Source organism: Rousettus aegyptiacus, unplaced genomic scaffold, assembly GCF_014176215.1.
Source record: "Rousettus aegyptiacus isolate mRouAeg1 unplaced genomic scaffold, mRouAeg1.p scaffold_m13_p_3, whole genome shotgun sequence".
Classification (NCBI taxonomy): domain Eukaryota; kingdom Metazoa; phylum Chordata; class Mammalia; order Chiroptera; family Pteropodidae; genus Rousettus; species Rousettus aegyptiacus.
The window spans coordinates 157,969,920-157,989,777 of NW_023416306.1; the positions used below are offsets into that span (position 1 = coordinate 157,969,920).

The 19,858-nt window shown below is 39.8% G+C and overlaps 1 pseudogene; it reads right to left on the bottom strand.

Moving 5' to 3' along the window:
• Positions 1 to 12,570: 12,570 nt before the first annotated feature.
• On the bottom strand, positions 12,571 to 12,689 carry LOC118600837 (annotated as a pseudogene).
• Positions 12,690 to 19,858: the final 7,169 nt, after the last annotated feature.

Below are 19,858 nucleotides of genomic sequence, written 5' to 3' on the forward strand. Positions count from 1 at the left end.
TTAAATTTATGTACTACTGATATTTGGTTTCATGAATCTCAAATTGGACATTTTTTGAATACAAATAGCTAAAAACTTTAGTAAAACATTATTGACTCTCAGATAGAAAAATACATTTACATGGCTTTTTTTTTTTTCTGGTAAAGGTATGCATATCCTGTCAATTTCAGTGGTTTACAGATGTCTGGATTTTTGAACCAATACATTAAAAGAAATCCATTTGAGGACCGACACAGGACTGCAATCTATTTTGCCAATTAAGTTTCTTTTTTTTAAAAAAAGGTCACTGTTCTTTTACTAACCATTATTTTACACAAAGATAGTTAATTTAACAGTAAAAAGTTAGGAAGAATATAATTTTACAATAAAGGCTATTAAAATGAATAGAAAAATGAGCTTCATGAAAAACTCTGGGTTGTTTAATTTGTCTTCATTAGCTGGGGATTGTGAAAAATTTTAAGACAGGCATTGATGGTGTACACCAGTAATGGAATGCATTTCTATGAATTAGGTTTAAGAAAGTTTTAATTATTTACACTGGTGAGATGCAGAAAGCATATCTCAGGATGACATGAAGTAACTTGCTCTGGGGCAGCTGTTCTCACACTTAAGCTTCAGCATTCCCTAAAGAGCATCTTAAAACACATATTGCTGTCCGGCCCCAGAGTTTCTGAGTCAGTGGGTCGGGGGCAAGAATCTATTTCTAACAAGTTCTCAGGTGATGTTCATGCTGCTGGTCTGGAGATCATACTTTGAGAGCCACTATTCTAGGTTTTTAAAAAAGGCAATTGCTAATATGTGTATTTGAGGAATGTTATACTACTTTTGCAGTTGTCTTATTACTTAGAAAGTAGAGTCACACTCTGAATTCTATTTTATGGTACACAAAATGCAAATATGTTGCCCAAGTGTTTGCATAGCCTGCAATGCCTTTATCATCTTGTCTTTTGGGTGAATGCTGACATGTTTTTCTAGACTGGAATCCCATTCAGTATATCCCTGGCAAAAATTTGTGTACTATTCCTGCCAGCCTTGGGAGACATCAAAGTATGATGTTTTAGATACCTAAATTCTGAGAGTCTTTAAGGTACTTTCGAATATTAAAATATATGCCTTGGGTATTTTTCCAAGTTCCACAGGTATGAATTGAAAGCTGGGCCATCTGGAGTACCTGAGTTGTCCAGTGGCTCAGTGCCATTTCTTATATACTATATTTCTTTTGAAATCCAGGGTTTAGATGAAGGGATAGCAGAAATATTGACAGGTACAAGTACATGATAAAGGTATATGGTTATCATCTTTTGTGAATTTGTTTTTTTCCATTCTGGGCAAATTTTCAAGACGGAAGATTCTTGATGGTGTGACCCAGGTACACAAGAAGAAGCTGAATGACTGTGGATAAGATAGGTTCGTAACCTGCATTACATTTATCGTGTTTTCCAGGTTCATGAAGACAGAGATGAGGAAGCAAAACATATTTGGGCTGTAAGCATGGACCGAAGATCAGACATAGATGCAGATAATAGGATGAGACGGAATAGATAAAGGGAGTTGGGGGTCTCAGGATTTTTTTAAGTCCTTCCCTCTGGCTAATGTAAAATATTTCTCTCTACATATGTGTTAATTAAGTTAAACAAAAAGAACAACATTTACAAAATTAATTTTTGTCAAAAGATGCCATTTTCCATAGTTCTTGGTGAACAAGAGTTACTCAGTACTTTTAAGACATGTTTAGATTGCTTGTACTCTTTCATTTGAGAAACATAGAGTGTCTTGCTCTCAAACAGAACTGCAGGTTAATGAACATTTCTTTGAAGTGCTTTGTTACATTTCATTCAAAGGTGTCTAGGAAGTGCCACATGCTATTAGAAGCAGCAATCCTCGTTTTGTTTGTAGACAATTCAATTATGGAAAATACCCAGAAAGAAATTGTGAAAAGAATACCATTAAACAACCAAGTAGCTTTCCTTTCGTATGTATGTTTTAAAGAGGGACCAGCTCGGCAGCTTGCTGGTAATTGACTGCAAAATCAGGTTGCTCATTGAGGCCGCATTCACTGAGATTGTAAGGGGTGAGAAGTAGTGCACAGCAAACTCCCTTATAAGAATGCCCAGGAGGTTCAGCGGAAAGAACAGGAGGAACGAATTCATCGCTGGCCTTACTTGACGGGGAGCGACTCATCCCTGTTGAAGACAGAAGCGAGTCCATCAAATAATATCCTGTTTCCTCTTTTATTATTCTGGCCCAAAGTGAATTCACTCTTCTTTGAGTGTTGTTGCATCTTCTGTCTGCCATCTTCTTTCTTATCCACTAATGAGATATCCACTAATGTTGCTTACCAGGATAGGGGGAAGAGAGATGAAATTTCCATCCACTACTTAAGCCATGTTTGGTGGTCAGGGCAGTTGCATGTTAAAAAGCCTCCCATGTAGGAACTGTGTTTCCTTCAGTGACCTACCTTAACCAGTGCTTGGACAGGAGGCCCTCAAATGATCCGGCCAGCTATACTGTCTCTCTTCCTCTCTCCTGTGGGTATTTAGTGTGTGCCTCGCCTGTATGATGCCTCTAAGCCAGAGGATGCTACAATCCCGATTTGGGTTTAGGCTTAGGAAGTTGGCCAAGACCCGTTTTAGGTAGAACACATGCACCAACCAGGTTATCAACTAGCCCATGACAGGAGCTTAGAACATGATTCCAGGTAATTAAAAATAGCACAGTTCTTCGGTTCTTATGTCATGGTCCCTTATGTGAGGGCCTCACAGTGAAGGAGGGAGGCTTGCTAAGGAAGATTTTGACATTTCTGGGTGGCTCTGACAGTAGCATCTTAAACCTTATCAAAACCTTGACAGTAACTTTTTAGCTTTTCATTGTATACATATCTTTTATTCATTTAGCAAGCTTTTATGGTGAAGGGACCTAAGAGGTTTCTCTGTTCTAGATTCAACTAGATTATAAATCTTGGAAAGGCAAAAGGCTACATTTTATTTATATATTTATTTGTTGAACATTTTTTTCCAATTACAGTTGATATACAATATTATCTTAGTTTCAGGTGTACAACATAGTGATCAGATATTTGCTTTACTTATGAAGTGATCACCCTGATAAATCTAGTACCCAGTTTGACACCACGCATAGTTCCTTATGCTATACTTCATATCTCCATGCTTGTAACCACCAATTTGTACTTCTTAATCCCTTCCCCTTTTCACTCGTCCCCTCGACTCCCTCCCATGTGGCAACCATCAAAATATTCTCCGTAGCTATGAGTTTGTTTCTGTTTTGTTTGCCTGTTTTGTTCTTTAGATGCCACATGCAAGTGAAATCATATGTCATTTGTATTTGTCTGACTTGCTCCACTTAGCACAGCATACCCTCATGTCCATCCGTGTACCATCTCTTCTTTGTCCATGCATCACTGACGGACACCCAGGTTGCCTCCGTATTGTGGCTCTTGGAGATAATGCTGCAGTGAACGTATGGATTCACATGTCCCTTCAAAGAAGTGTTTTGCGTTTCTTCGAGTACATACCCTGAAATGGAATAACTGGCTCTTTCTTTGTCACCTCTGATAGCCTATGTTTTAAAGTCTATTTTCTCTGGTATAAGAATTGTTACCCCAATATTTTTTCCTTTTCATTTTCATGAAATATCTTTGTCCATTACTTTCAGTCTGTGTGAGTCTTTTGCTCTGAGTCTCTCGTAGGCAACATATGTGAGGGTTTTATTTTCTTATCCATTCAGCCAACATATGTTTTTTGATTGGAGCATTTAATCCATTTACATTTAAAGTGATTGTTGATAGATATGTAGTTATTGCCATTTTATTCATATCTTTGATACATAGATGTATATATATTTTCTTCTTTTTCTTCTTAAAGAAGCCCCCTTAACATTTCCTGTAATACTGGCTTGGTAGTGATGAACTCCTTTACTTTTTTCTTGTCTGGGAAGCTCTTTATCTGTTCTTTGATTCTAAATGATAGCTTTGCTGGGCAGAGTTATCAGGTTGTGGGTCCTTGCTTTTCATCACTTTGAATATTTCCTGCCAGTCTCTTCTGATCTGCAAAGTTTCTGTTGAGAAATCAGCTGACAACCTTATGGAAGCACTCTTATAGCTAACTAATTGCTTTTCTCTTGCCGATTTTAAGATTCTGTTTATCTTTTAACCTTTGGCATTTTAATGATGATGTGTCTTGGGGTGAGCTGCTTTCTTTGGGTTCATCTTGTTTGGGACTCTCTGCGCTTCCTGGACTTGTATGTCTATTTTCTTTGCCAGGTTGGGGAATTTTTCTGTCATTATTTCTTCAAATAGGTTTTCAATTCCTTGGTCTCTCTCTCTCTCTCTCTCTCTCTCTCTCTCTTTTTTTTTTGGTCCCACTTTGATGTAAATGTTGTTAGGCTGATGTTGTCCCAGAGGTCAAGGGGCTACATTTTAAATTTCTTTGTAGCTTTCTTCTTTTCTTCCTTGTTTTAGAATCTAGCAAAGTGCTCTGCACTTTGTAGGCACTCAAAAGTTTTTTCTAACTAAATGAAACACTCATAAAGTCCCAGCTTCCCAAGATTTCAGACCAGAAGAAACATAGGTAGAAGAGGAGGAAACCTAGCAATGATTTTGTGCTGTATGCCCACGACTTTGCTAAACACCTTATCCAGAACAGGAGAGAGAGTCCAGGGTCAAGTTCTAGGTCTTGGAAAGATGCTGTCAAGGCCGTCCATGGAGATAGTTTATGAAGGAGAGCATTCTGAGGCCACACCAAGAATCTGTTCTTGGAATGACAGGCCCTGTGAATATCCAATTTGAGAGCCAGACATAAGATAAAAGACTTCTAGGGATTCCAGGGACTACAGAAAAGCTGTAGTAGAAAGGCCCAAGGGAGAGCTGCATGCGAGACCTGCCGACAAGAAATAAAGAGAAGGAAGATAGGATGGGTAATTCGAAACAAGTCTTATGTTTTCTAATATTCCTTGTGAATCGATGAAAGTAACTGTTGGACATGCAGGAATTATTGTCAACATGGTGTGGATCAGGAGAGGTCCAGGATACATCGAAGGCTGCTAGTGTACAAAAGACTGAAGAAATGCCAGAAAAGCATATAAGAAATATAGATGTTTTTAAAAATCTTTTAAAAAAAATATATTTGTGTATTTACACACACACAGATTTTATTTGAAGACAGTGTAAACAAGCTAAACATGAGACTCTTTTAAGTGTGGGCCAAATGTTCTTCATGCTCACTCTGCAATAGGTCCCATTCTCATACTGTACATAGGGAAACTGAGGCTCAGAAAGAATGAGTGCTTTGAAGAAGGTCAAACTAGTTAAGTGGTGGAGACAAAACTTAAACCTGGATCTATTGGTTTCAACTCCACCACCCTCACCCCGCCCCTCCCAACACACATATTTTTTAAACTACACCACAGTGTAAGGCAGGCATAGGACCAGACAGCAAGAGCCATGTTGCAGGTTGGGGCATCCGGAACCTCCTATGGCTGTACCTATTGTTCGAGTCTTGTTGAGAGAGCCCGAGGAGTGGTGGCTCTGACCCACCGACACTGCTGGCCTGCTGGTTGTGCCTTTTTTTTTTGGCTGATCAGATGAGAATTCTGATTAATAGTCCTCTGGAGTTTGATTCTGTCGGGTAAAAGAAACTGCCACTGCCCCAAAGCAGAAGAAAATGTTTCCAAGGGCCATATCAGTGTCTTTAATGACTCGATAATTAAGACAACACTACATAAGCACAGTTTAAATGTAAGCAAATTACTTGGAAAGGAAAAAAATACGCAGACTCTTTCAAATGATAGCTATTTGTTTAATTAGAGCAGACTCTTTTTTTAGAAAAAGCTATTGACAATGGGCTCCTAAATGAATTGATGGAAAATAATAGTAATTAAAGACATCTTCCTTGGTAATAGCCCAGGAAGAAAAACTCAGCATGAGTTGTAAAGTCAGAAGATACTCGGCACAGGACTTATAAATAAAGAGGACTTGTGAGGATATTTGAGTGAAGCAGAGCTCAGAAAAACACTGAGAAGAGTGGTGGACACTCTTAACTAACCTTTCCTTTCCAACCTCTTTCTCTTTTCTGTCTCTATTAAAGAGGCCTTTAAAACAACAGCAAAAAACGTTGATTTTCTAGTCTTGCCTGAAGTCAACTGTAGCCATGGGGTAGTGTTGGCCATTGAAATATAAGCTGAAGTCTGCTGGCGTCTCTTCTTCCCTTTATTTCATATTCCTTTCTGGAACTCAAACATGATGGCTGTGATGTGGCAGCCACTTGGGAACCAAGAGGGAATTGGCATGAAGATGAAGGCCCGTATGCTGAGGATGCCAGAGAAAATGATAGAAGATTTGGTATCTGATGACAATTTTGGCTTCTTTGTCAGTCCTAGAAATTGTTTCAGCTTTCTTTTTATGTGAGACATATACCTTACATGTTTAAATGACTATTAATCTGATTGTTATACATACAGGAAAATGAATTTTTATCTGATATAGAGGCCCTGCCAAAAACACCACTAAAACTCAGTATTCGTTTGCTTTTTTCCTGCTCCCTACAAGTGGCTAATTAAGGAGTCATCCAGGAACACAATTAAAACAAACAAATACAAAAAACACTGCAAGTCTAAATGTATCAATTCTCCAGAGACCTAATTAGATATGTTATATCTTTGGAAAGGTATAGACAAATCTAAGCTTTTACCTTTATATTCCAGCCTTGAAGCCCCTTATTTAAAATAACTATAATTTCTTATTCGAATCACCACTCTTCACTTAAAGGGGACAAAATCACTTATGATTATTCATTTTTAAGTCTCTAGATCTTGCCTTGAGCCTGACATATAGAAGGTGAACAGCAAATGTTTATCGTACAGATGAATTAAAAACATTGCGCAAGTAATAATAACTTCTCATTCAGGATTTCTTCATTTGTATCCCTTTTTGGGAAAGGCTCCTCGGACTTTAATAGGCTGCCTGAGTCCATGGACCATACTAACTTAGGTTGTCGCTGCCCTAACCATGTCTTCTGGAAGTTGTCTGAGACCTTCCCATATGCAGAGAGACAAAGGGAATAGGCAATTTGATTAGGGAGTTGTTTTATTGTGGGAAGTCTCCCCTCTCACAATAAAACAACCATGTGGAAGTTTTCCTCCCTCTCCATGTAGGTGAATTTCAAGGCAGCTACTGTAGAAGTGAAAGCCTCAGAGTTCATATTGGGTGCCGCAAATGGAAGGATCAAAATCAGTCTTATTACTTTTTGACCAACCGCCTCCTTTATGTGGTTATTAAAATAAAGCTTCTTTGTTGGCTTACTCAAATTCTCTGTGGTCTCTCTGAGGACCAAAACCTGTAGGCTTCTGCCTTCAACTTTTACCTATCAGGCCAATACTTGATGATTGAGCTTTTGGAGCTTAACTTTGGGTTGAAACAGATTTGCTAGCTGTCTACCCTTGGATAAGTTACTTAACTTCTCTGAGTAACAGTTTCCTCATTTTTCAAATGAGAATTATAACAGTACTGATGTCATCAGGTTGTTATGATGGTTAAATGAGGTAATATGTGTATGATGCTTAGCGCGGTGCTGTGCATAAACTAAGGCCTCAGCAATGTTACTTGTTAGTTATAAAATTAATATTAAATGGCTAATTATGAATACTTAATATTCACAAATAAAATAATATTTACAACTGTCTGACAAGAATGTATTTGAGGTTAAGGTAGGTAGTGCTGACTTGTCTTCAGGAGCACGTGGCCTCCACGTTCTTTTTTTAAACAAATAATTACAGTGACATATAGAGTCTCTCTCATTCTCTCATTGGATCTGTTGGATACCCTGTTTGGAAACTGTGTCTAAGAACAAGTACGTTAACTTAAAGAAGTTAAGAGTGTTCAGTCCAAGTTATTCTAGGAAATAATGGAAAGTGAATGGTTCAGCTTCAACTCTTTCATCTAACAGATTCTAACCCGTGCACCTGGACCAGAACAACATCTCACGTCAGTGTTAGAACATCTTTCTTTTCAAGAATTCTTCGGTTCTGATTTTTAGTTATGGTGAAATAGAATTGGGGTTCCCAATAGCCAGGGAAACCTCCTTTGTATCTAGTTCTGACCCTTCTTGAGCTTGAACTGCAGGTGGGCTTGGCAGTCAATGAAGAACAAAATTGTTCAACATTTTTGGAGTAGAGAAAGGTTAGCTTTTAATTCAATGAAGGCCTGGGGGAAGGAGGAGAGTTTCTTTGTTTTGTTCCAACTAGTTTACTCTAAGTCTGCAGCTGGTTAGAGTTTCTAAGAGGCTGTTAGTTCCAATTAATTTGGTATATACTCTTGTATGTGTGCTTGATGAATTAAGAGGCAGCAATAAATTTATCTGTGCACCAGCCATAAAATTTCCATTACTTTTCTTAATGAATTTTACATTTGATTCTGAAAGCTTTTAAAAAAGTTGCTCATTTGTTTTTCAGAGACTTCCTCTCCTCTTTCTATATAATTTGTGTCAAAATAAGAACCTGCCTTAGAGAGAGATTGGACATTTCTATAAGGCATTTTGCTTTCAGGGTCAGGGAGCCTTTGCCCTTAATGTCTGGAAACGCCAAAGGCCGCCGTGTATTATCATCATATACTTCTTGGTTCTCCAAAGTAGGATGAAATAGGAAGTCCCAGCTCAGGAAGATGGGTACGGATTTTTGAGAAAATTCAATTATTGGTTGCAGAGAAAAAAGCCACAAGGATCTATGGAGCACGTGGTGTGGGGAAGAAAATAGAAATTCTTTTGCAATAATGTCAGGTGTGAATTTCCATTCCTGAGCTCAGTGCTTCCTTCCAGCAGAGAAGACTGGAGGGAGGAGAAGCACCAAGTGCTGTGAGTCTGATGCTTGGCTAAAACCTGGCCCTAAGATTTTCGAAATCTGGAGGGGAGTGACAAAAGCTGATAAACCTGCATTTCAGATCTGCAAGCAGTTTTCTCTCTTGCATGAAATAAAGACTGGAGTATACTTCTGAAGCAGCCTATTTCTTTGTTCTGGAAAGAACCCAGATGTAATGCACATCATAATCAGAAAATGTGTTTGAGAGGCTGTGACGGTAAGGAACTAGACTGAATATTTATGTCGTCGGCTTCTTGCATCTCAGAAGACTTGCATCTCTTAGAGAAACGCTTCTTTGCTGTGTGTTAATTTAGAATGGGTTATTGTTGAAGAGTGTTACTCATTCTTGTGGAGGTGTAAAGACTGGAGGGCCGGCAGGAAGGACAAGCAAGACTGATTACCTTGCACTGGAGCAAGGCAGAAAGAAAGAAGCAGGACTGAGATGGGGACAGTCATCCTGGACTGTATTGTTAATACGGCTCAGACTTAGAGATGGAGCAGTCTTCCTGTTGGTAGGTGGGGGGTCAAGCTCCATCCTACCGGGGACTGGTGGATTTCCAACACAAACTGGCTTCGTCATGTTGTCACCTTGCTTCAGAATGCTAAAAGTGCAGCTACTCCTGCACGTAGGAGGAGCCCAATAGTGGGAGGGGCCTATGAGTGGGCGGAGCCTGGCCATAGGAGGGACCTGAGAGTGGATGAGATCTGAGAGTAGGCGAGGCCTGAGTAGATGGGACCTGAACATTGAAGAGGCCTTTGGGAGGCACCCAAACTGAATTTATAAATGTTAAGTGGAAATGAAGTACATTTTGGAAAATGTAAGCTTTGACCTGATTCTTGAGAAGTAGACAGTAATGAAGGATTGGAGCAGAATAAGGAGGCAGGGAGGCCAGTAAGGAGGTTTTGTCCCTGTGTTATAGAAAATGAAAGAAAGGGGTCGACTTGAGAGAGATCCACAGACTGGGGATCAGCCTTTCTCAGGAAACTGCTCCACTTTCTGTAGAAGGAAGTTATCTCTGCCTCACTTCCTCCAGCACAAAATGGGGCCACTGACAATAGAGCAGGTATCCAGTGCTTCTTAGGTACTTGGCATTGTCTAAGTGCTTCCAATGACTTTATGAAGCAGGAACTAGATCAAATGAGGAAACGGAGACAGCGAGTGCCAGAGTAGCTTCCCGAGGCTCTTAGAAGCATCACACTGTTACAGTGTCTTGTCCCAATAACATTCCTCTTTCCCTTTTCCTTGGTATTTTCTGTAAATACACAAAATAATAATTGCATAATTTATCTGCTCTGTTTTGGAGGATAAATGTGAAATAAGTCTCTTTTTTAATGTCTGCTGAGCTTCCCCAAAAGTTAAAAACATATATGAAATTCGATCACCCATCGCACAGAAATTCTGCAGTGTGACATCATACTGTATTTCTCCATTTCTGGACTGTGAGGTGATGTATCCCAGAGAGCTTTGCTCCTTCTTCCTGGAGTAGGGAAGGTAGGAATCAGCTACCTGGGACCAGGGGGGTACATGTTAGTATGACATTCCATTAATGAAGCTCATTTACTAGTGTTGCCTTAATTTACTCTGTGGGGGAGGAACAAACTTGATTCTACCCTCAAGTTTATTCTGGCAGGTCTAATAAATCTTGGGGTGGCTCTTTATGAACCCCCACAATCCCGATAACTTGTGTAGTAGGTAGTATTTTCCAGATAAGGTCACTGTGTCCCAGAGAGATTGTGATTCTTCTAAGGTCTTTCCGTGTTGGTACGGAAGAACAGGTCTCTGACTCCCTCTGTCCAGTCTGCAACCCTGACCTGTCCAGGGGCTTTTGCTCCCTGTGGAAAGTGGTGAGAATGTCCCCATCATCTCCTTCCCACTTGATTTGTGGCATTCACAGTAGTTCCGTGTGAAGGTGGTGGGGCTGTTTCATGCTATGCCGTACAGAGGGCCCCTCTGTTGAGATTACACATGGTATGAAGGGGAAGAGTCCACACTTGTTCATGAAAGCTAAAATCACTTCGGGTTGCAGATGAGGGGTACTGACATTCTCCCCTGCCCAGCCAAGTGGAACTTTCCTCATCTTTAATTTCTGCCCCTGTGTGTGGAACCTTTTGATTTGGATCTCTGCTCAAGGCCATATTCCTGGTGGGATTAGACTGTGCCACCTCATTAGTCCTGTTGGCAGATCTTCACCAGGAGCTGCAGGTGGAAAGACCACGTGGGGCCCTGGGCTCTGAAGGGCCCGTTAATCTTTAGATGTTGGACCGTTCCTTGACCTCAGCCTTTCCTTCTGACAGCAGGTCCGTGTGGGGAACAGTACAGACTTTGAGACCCTCCATTTGGAAGTGTAGGGCGCTGAGAAATCACTCTACCTCTGAGCTCTCCGTACAGCCATCAAACACGCTTTTTTGACAAGCTGGGCATTAGCATTAAAGCGGGGGTTGGAGGAAGGGTCAATGACGCTTTGCAAATAATACTTGTTACATAGCCATAGCAGAGACGCCTCTGCCCATCATGAAAGCCTCAGGCATTCGCTCTCCCTCTTCCTCGTAATTGCTCCTTCTGTAAGGCTTAACTAGACCTGCAGTTCCTGTGGAGAGTGGGCTCATCATATTTGCAAGCTAGATCCCTTGACCCAGGCCATTTGAGAGATGAGTTCCAGAGGTTAATGTTTCATCGAGTGACTGACAATGGCCTTTTAAAAAGAGGACTGTATTCCAGTTCCTGGGGAAGTTATGAAGGCCCTGTCTCCTGGTGGGGTTTTTATTCTGGTGTCTGAGATTACAGGAAAGTCTGTTGTTTGTGCGAGTCCAGGGTGGGCTTCTTTGGAGTCCTGCTTGGGAGAGTTTTGAGTATCTCCAAGGATGGGGTCTTTCCTACCACACTCATCTAGGTGGGCAGTGACTTATTTTGGTGCCTGGCTCTCTCTTGGCTTCACTAGACATAAGGTAAGCTCCTGCTGGGCAGGGCTTACATTGTAGACATCTTTATATCTTCAGAGTCGGGTAAATAGTCACCCTCAGTATGTATTTGTTGAGTAAAACTTTTGATTTAATTAATTTTAAGTGGCATGTGAATTTCTATTTTTATTTTTGAAAACCAGATTTTCATTGTAAAAGTCAAGCTAATTTATGGTAAAAATTAAAAGCATACAAAAATGTAAAAAGAAAATAAAGTTCCTACTGTGAAGAGAAAAATCTATTGGAAGTTTCCTGTGTCTCTTTTCAGAGATATCCAATGTGTCTGAATCTCAAGTACATTTTTTTATTTTCACAGATGAGATCATACTACACCCACATCTCTGCAGCTAGCCTTTTTGTAGTTATGTATCTTTCTTAAACATTTTTTTATAGTAGTGTAAATAGAGATAGTCCAATCTTTAAAATGACTAAAGCCCGTTGTACAGTTTTTCCATAATTTATTTAACCAATTCCCTATGGATGGGTGTACGAGATGTTGCCAGAATCTCGATTGTTACAAATAACAAAGATTGATTTGTGTTTATATTTGCGTAGCTGTGGCATGTATTTCTAGAGGTGTAAATTTATTAGATATTGCCAGTTGCCTTTCAGAAATTACACCAATTCACTCTCTCATCAGTAGTGTATGTGAGCTCCTATTTCTTTAGGTCTTTGCTAACACTGAGGAGTAGCAAATGCTTTTATCTTTGTCAGGAAAATAGGAGAAACTAACGCATTATTTTTTAAAGGCTACAGCACCTGGTCTTTCTAGGTGGTCTCCCATCCAAGTACTAACCAGGCCCGACCCTGCTTAGCTTCCAAGATCAGATGAGATCAGGTGTGTTCAGGGTGGCATGGCCTTAGAACACTTATTTATTTATTTTTCTTACAGATTTATACTTCATTAATTATGGGTGAGTTTCATCCTTTCCTGCATTTAGGGACTATTTTATTTTATTTTCTGCGAACTACTTGTTTACGTCTCTTACTGATCTTATTGGATTGTTTCTCTTTCTCTTTAAAATAAACTTGTAAGGAATCTCAATTTATTCATGACATTCCTTCTTTGTCATATTTGTTAGAAAAATGTCAGTTCGTCACTTATCTTTTGACTTTGATTATGATATTTTTGTCTTAAAGAATTCTAACATTTTATGTAGTTAAATTTATTAATGTTTTCTATTATACTTCTGAATTTTATGTCATATCTAGAAAGGATATGCTGTTTTTTTTGTTTGTTTGTTTGTTTTTTTTTTTACAAATATATTTAACTATATTTAAATGCTCAATCCATCTGGAACTTATTTTGGTGCAATGAGTCTTATAGGGACCCGGAATTATTTTATCTAAAGATTAGCCAGTTGTCCAGCTCTATCTTTTCTTTATTTGTTTAAACTGATGCTTTATTTTATATTAAGAAGCAAATTTGTTTTTTCTTATGAAAATACATGGCAGTTTTTAAAGGAGATTAACATCTTTATTTCCAAATATGTACTGCACATATATTTTTTCAGTTTTCCTAAGTGAGTTCTTTGGAATTGTTCTCAAGTATGGAATCAAAGTTTTTGTTTCATTTTGTTTTTGAAGCTAACTTTTTCTACAAGAAAAGAAATGGAAAAAAGGCTCCCTTTGAACAGTTTGGGGGGAGGGTGAGTTTTGCATTTCAGAAAGCTTCCCTGGAGAGGTGGCTATTGTATTGGTTCGGATTCTAGGGCAGAGCTGCAGAGCTTCAGGCCTGCTGAGCTTCTCTTTACTCTGCTCTGGTCTCACCCTCAGTCAGTCAAACACACCAGTCTGGTACTTCGCACACACCTCCAGGGTCAACATCTGCCTCCCTCCCTGGGCAATGCATGAGTCACTGTGGAGCTCGCCTCAGTGGAGAGTGCTGCGTCTACCCACATCCTTTCATTCTAAATGAAAAGGCTTTTTGATCTATGCATACTGCTGTTTACCATCATCTATCTGCCTCAAATCAGAGGATTTGGCTTCCTGAGAAGTAATTAAATTATCTCTGAATCCAAATCCTAAAACACAAACGAATATTATGTCTGAATCTGAGGGAAGAGGCTCTCTACTCAGGAGATATATGTTTTAAGGGGTGCGTCCTTTCATAAGTTGGCTGAAATTTAAATCCCAGATTTCCCCTTGGAAGTGTTAACTGAATGCGGGAGTCTGGGCAGATTTCCACTTTGCTCAAAAGATTCTAGGTCCACAGACAGTAATTTGATTACTGACATCCCACAGACTCATCATGAAGAACTTTAATGTGTCCTGTAGGGGTTTTCAACATGGCTCTTTCATTTACAATTAGGAGAATAAAAATGTAAAAAAAAATTCAACTTTTTTGCTATACCACACACAGACGCATAAAACCCCCCAAAAGTTTACTTGTAAACCTTAGCTAGATTGTTAAAGATTTCTAATTTTCTTGTGTGTTTTGAGCCCTCCCCCTGCCCTAAAATGAAGAAATTCCCTAGGGATTTCTCTAGCACTTTCATCTGATGCTGTCAAAGCACTTTACACTCACTATCCAATTAAGACTGAACACCTCAGTGAGAGAAGCAGCAACACCATAAACGTGACAAATAGAAGCTAGGTTCCTTGAAAACCTAACTAAAATAGCTTTGGGTATATTATGAGAATGCGCTGAATTTAAAGCACTGAAACGTTTGCATTTTGTCCAGTTATAGACTCCTTGGTGTCTCCTCGAGTATCCAGATCATTCCACTAAGAATTCTATGTTGCTGGACTATTTGGAGCAAGTGGTAGCATTTCAGAGAATCTCTTGGGCATTAAGTACCTCAGAACAGTAATTGGAAGACAAAGAAATCCAAAGGGAGAACTTAGGGAGCATGTTGTTTGCATGATGTAGCTCCTGGTGGGTAAGTGGGAGCTGGGGCATGGAGAGCGGCTGCTAGGAATGGGTCTTGGAAGGGTGGGGCATGCTACTACTTTCACTGTAAAGAATGACTTTTACTATTCCTACATCTTTGTGCTACTCTCTCAAGAGTCTACATTTTGGGAGACAGCACCCAACCCACCTAGCCCAGGTCATTTGTTTACTTTGGGTCATGCAGGGGCAGGATAGAGGGAGGATCTGCCTCCTTCAATTGTGGGGGTAGTATCCACGATACAATAGGGGCTTTGTATATACTTCCTTCTCCTATATTGGGAAGTGAAGGGCCTGGAATGTGGATATCCAGAAAAATTAAAAATATCCGCAAACGTCACCTCTCTCCACTTGGCTCTTCTTGCTTCGGACTGAAACCCATAAACTCAAAGTGTATGGTGTGTAAGGTGTGTGTATATGTGGGTATGCATGGAGACTGCTCTGGGCGGAGGGGTGATTGGCTTGCTTCTTTCTGCCCTGGCAATAGCAGGGCAGCTTCACCACTGGTTATGTCTAAATGTCCACCTTGGAAAGGCACTCAGGACAAGGTGTATGCAAATCCCACCTCCAGCCTTTCTGTTTTTCTCTTGTTCAGTAAGGACCATTGTGCCTTTGAACAGGGAACAGGGCCTGACAATGACGGCTTTATTATTTGCACAGATATAAACATCAGTTAATCTGAAAATTGGACTCCAACTTGCAAACCTCCTACTGGCCTGTCATTCCTGAGCCTAGAAAGCCTCCCTGTTGCCGCTTCCCCTGAATTCCTCCGGCTCCTAAATTCCCTATCAGACATCCATGGATGCTGCTTTACACTATTGCTTTGTGGATGTTAGTCTTTCTTATTTTTTTCTTTCCAGCCTTTGAAGAGCTCCTGAAATATCATTTTCTTTGAAAATCTGATTTTCAAAGTGACATGTTTGGATGAAATCCAGGCCGGTCAGTCATCCAGATATTTTGATGCCTCTCTTCTGAATATATGGTGACACTGGATAATCAGCTGTGGGTTTCAGTGTTCATTCATTCCGTACATTTGGTGCTGTGTACTATTATTAGTGTGAAAACAGAACTTCTTAATTCTGTCTTCATCCCTCACCACTCAATTCTTTTGGACCTAAATTTGTGTTCCTAGAAATTGTTTATGCTGGTCCAGGTTTTTCAGCCTGACATATTTTTAAGTCTGTTGGTGTCATTATGACAAACTAAGTCAGTGTGACCAACCACAGAATTGAGATGCAGTGTCCAGCATGGAGTGCAGATGACTTCTGGTGAGGGTGGCGTCAAATTGGCAATGATGATTTGCAAGTAGAAAAAGTCTGTAGCTGTAGTCAGATCAGAGTTAAACAGTTTTTATTGTCTCACAGAAAATGCAGACCATTTATGACTCTTGTCAAAAACCTGTCTTCTGGTATCTGTCACTGTGTGCCCAAACGCTGTGCTTCACACCAGTTAAATCTCTAGGTATTGGGAATACATTTTCCTGCTTTGTGCTGGGCTCTGTCTAAAGGCAACCATTTGCTTCTGCTGACTGAGTTTTTGTAATAGGTTAAAGGATTTCCGTGTGTGACGTTTATTGAGCACTTTGGTGGGGAAAACAGGTGCAAATTTTCTGCTATTAACCTGGATACATCTTGTGCCACTGAAATATTTTCTTTTATTGAGGGTGCCAGCCGGGGTTAACCACAGTACCAGGAGAGGCAGCAAGGGTGTTCAGAGACATGAGAAGCATCTGTCACATTAAATATTCCATGCCATGGCTGTTTTTGTATCTATAAACATCCTGATATTGCAAGATTGACGGGATATGGAGAAGGTGCTGAATATTTCAAAAATCTCATTGGGCGACACTGACCAAGAGGTACAGATGGATACTGAGGTGGAAAGTCTCCATGAGGGTTGCATTAACATGTGAAATGACAAATACGCGCATATGAGCCCCTTTCTGATTTTAAAGAACTTCAGTTGGCAGGTACGATATTCAATACTAAATCCATGTTCCCATGTTTGGGAGATGCAAACATGACATAAGACGCCCCAGGGCGTGTTTCCACCTCAGGCACTCTGGCCTAACCTGTGGCTTTCACAGAATCATTCAGATTGTAAGTTGTCTGCCAAGGATGCAAACCAACATTGAACAGATTCATCTCCGTGCCTACCTTTACTCTCACACTGATCTGGATCACTCTTCTTTTTCATCTTCATTAAACTACGTCGCACAGTTTCTAACCGTGTCATCTCAAGGTCATGCCTTCTTTCTCCAAGATGCCTTCTTTCTCCAAGATGCCTTCTTTCCTTTATTAACTCAGCTTATAATTATCTTCTTCTCACCTTGATTTATTTTAGCACAAATGTGCCCAATTTACACTATATTATCACCCGATTACTTATATAGCACACCTTGGAGATATTGTGGTTTCGGTTCCAGACCACTGTAATAAAGTGAGTATTGCAATAAAGCAAGTCGTAATCTTTTTTGCTGTGGAGGGTCTTGCCTTCTATTTGTAAAAATTGCAGCAACTGTGAAGTGCAATAAAATGAAGCCCTTTAAAACGAGGCATGCCTGTAGGTACTTTTCAAGTTATGAATATATCCAAGTTTTATACCCTGAAACTTTACTGTAGGGCTTTGCAGACAATGATTAGATCTTCTTAGTCACTATCTATTCATATCTCTTCTACTTCGGTATCTTAAACACTGTCAGAAATATTACCCAGACTTGGAAATAAGGAAAAGATATCACTGCATGTTTAAGCCCAGGTCTGGTCTTGACTTTCTATTATTGACTGGCCTGTTTTACTCTATGGAGACACAAATTAACCTGACAGTTTTTGTCCAGTTAAGATGCAAATAATACCTGTCTATTGCAAGCTATAAGCCAAGAGGTTATGTGTTATGACCCTGTAAGACATTTGTCAATTTTGTATGTAATCCAGCAGTCTTAATATTCATTTATTAAATTGGCTCTATACCATCTCACTTGTTCTCTCATTAATTAATGGGCTGAGTAAAATCTTTGTCATATATGATTTTGAATGAGAGTGATGATTTTACCTTTTTGAGCACTGTTATAAGATGCTGAAATGCTTAAATAGGAGTTTAATCAATGCATGCTAAAATTAATGTTATTGAAGGAGCAAGTGATAAAGTTATCATATCTGAAAAGACAATAGTTCCTGCAAGAATAATCGATATATCAAATAACACGTGACAGACCCTACCTAATAATTTCAAATAGAAACAAGTCATACTTATTCAGATGCTGTTAGTCATGGATTGTGAGGACAGACATTTAGCAAACAGTTTTAGCTGTTTTTCACCTACCTGTGCATTTAAGCAATGAAAGCAGAGGTTCAAATGATGGGATGAGAGTGGGAGGAGCCATAGCCATGAAATGAATTCAAATAATCAGTTCAAATCGTGGCTCTGCTCTTAGAAGCTGTACTCTGTAAATCGGGGCTAATAAATCTCTATGAGAAGTGTCTAGTGCATAATGGGCGCTTAATAAATGTTCGTATTCTTCCTCATGAGCATCTCGGAGGATGAGAGAGGTGGACAACTGCAGCCTAGATTGGAAATCTGAGTTATGGAGAAAGAGTTAAAATGACTTAATACTGTTTATATAGGGCCATAAAAACACCATCTGCTGGCTCTAGCCAGTTAAGCTATTACAAAGCTGACATCCACTAATGCTGTACTGATAGGAGAGGAATGGCCATGGTTTTGCTGTTTCTATCATTATTCAGGGAGCTGCCATCTCGGGACCAGTCTCCAGTTTACCCATCACATAACCCGGTTGTTCAACATTTAAAGATTTATTTTGGTCCTTAAATATTTATACTCTCTTCCAACCTTTTATTGCTGTAGTTACTGCTGAAGAAAAAACAAGACTCAGGAGGTTACTGTATGGTATATCAGTAGTTCTAGACTTTACCATTAAGTTGGGGTATGTTTTATATTGAATTAGACTCAGATGAGTGGATTAATATTAAACTCCCATTTTGCATGATGAGGCTAGACGTGCCTGAGAGAAAAGGGAGAGGTCTGTTCCTTTTTATACCTAGCAGTCAGTAAGAAAAGGCCACTTGCTCTGCAACACACCTTGCCGAGCCAGAAGTTGAACAGCGGCAGATCCTAGACTTTGGGGGCGGGAGTGGGGTTTGTCACCAATAAAATGTGCAGCTGGAGGTTGTCCCAGTGGTAGAAAGGAACTCCATGATTGCTCTTGCCGCTGCTCACAACACCTGTGCTTGGATCTTCGGTACCTATTAGACATGATGATGGGCTGACTCCACATCCCTGGGACATTTGGCCTCATTTGGATGATTAAAGAGAATGAAATATATGTCCCAGACACCTGCCAACTTGCAATAATAATAGCCTGTATTTACATAATGTCTTTCTCTAAGAATCTCAAAACCCCTTGTCTTTGAGAATCTATTTCTGATCTGGAGGAAGAGGTAATCTCATTTCCATTTTGCAGAGTCTCAGGGCCATGGCAGGATCTGAATGTTTCCTCATTTTGGTAACTACTCTGTATCCCAAACTTTACTGTATATTAAAATAACCTGGAGATGTTTAACAACTGTGGAAGCCTGACTCCTATGCCCAGGCATTTCCACTGACATGAGCCGGGCATCAGAGTTTTGGGGAGATGAGCTGGGCATTAGAATTTTTAACCCATTTCCCATTTGCCCCAAGAATCCTTGCTGGTGGCCCTTGTGGCTGCAGCGTTTACCTTGAGCTAACTCACGGATTATAGTCCTAACCTTACTCCCAAAGTTTGACATGAAATATATAGCTTTTATTATTATTTTCACATCACTCTAGTATACATATAGTCTTGGGAAACAAATGACATCATTCTGTTTATAGCATTCTGTTTTTAGTAGTGGTATTTCCATTTATAAAATATAACCATTCTCGATCACTGAAAATGTCAAATCCTAGAAAACGTAACATTCCTACGCGTGATGTTAAATTAACACGGGCAGCAAGCTGCACTTTTCTATTCTAAACGGGAAAAGGGTTAAAAGCTCCAAAGGTGATTGAAATGTGCAGAAAAACTTTTGGGCCTTCTAGGTAGAGGCATTTGTTCTGGAATGTTTCTGTGAAGTATTATCAGTAGAATATAGCCCAGTTCCAGAA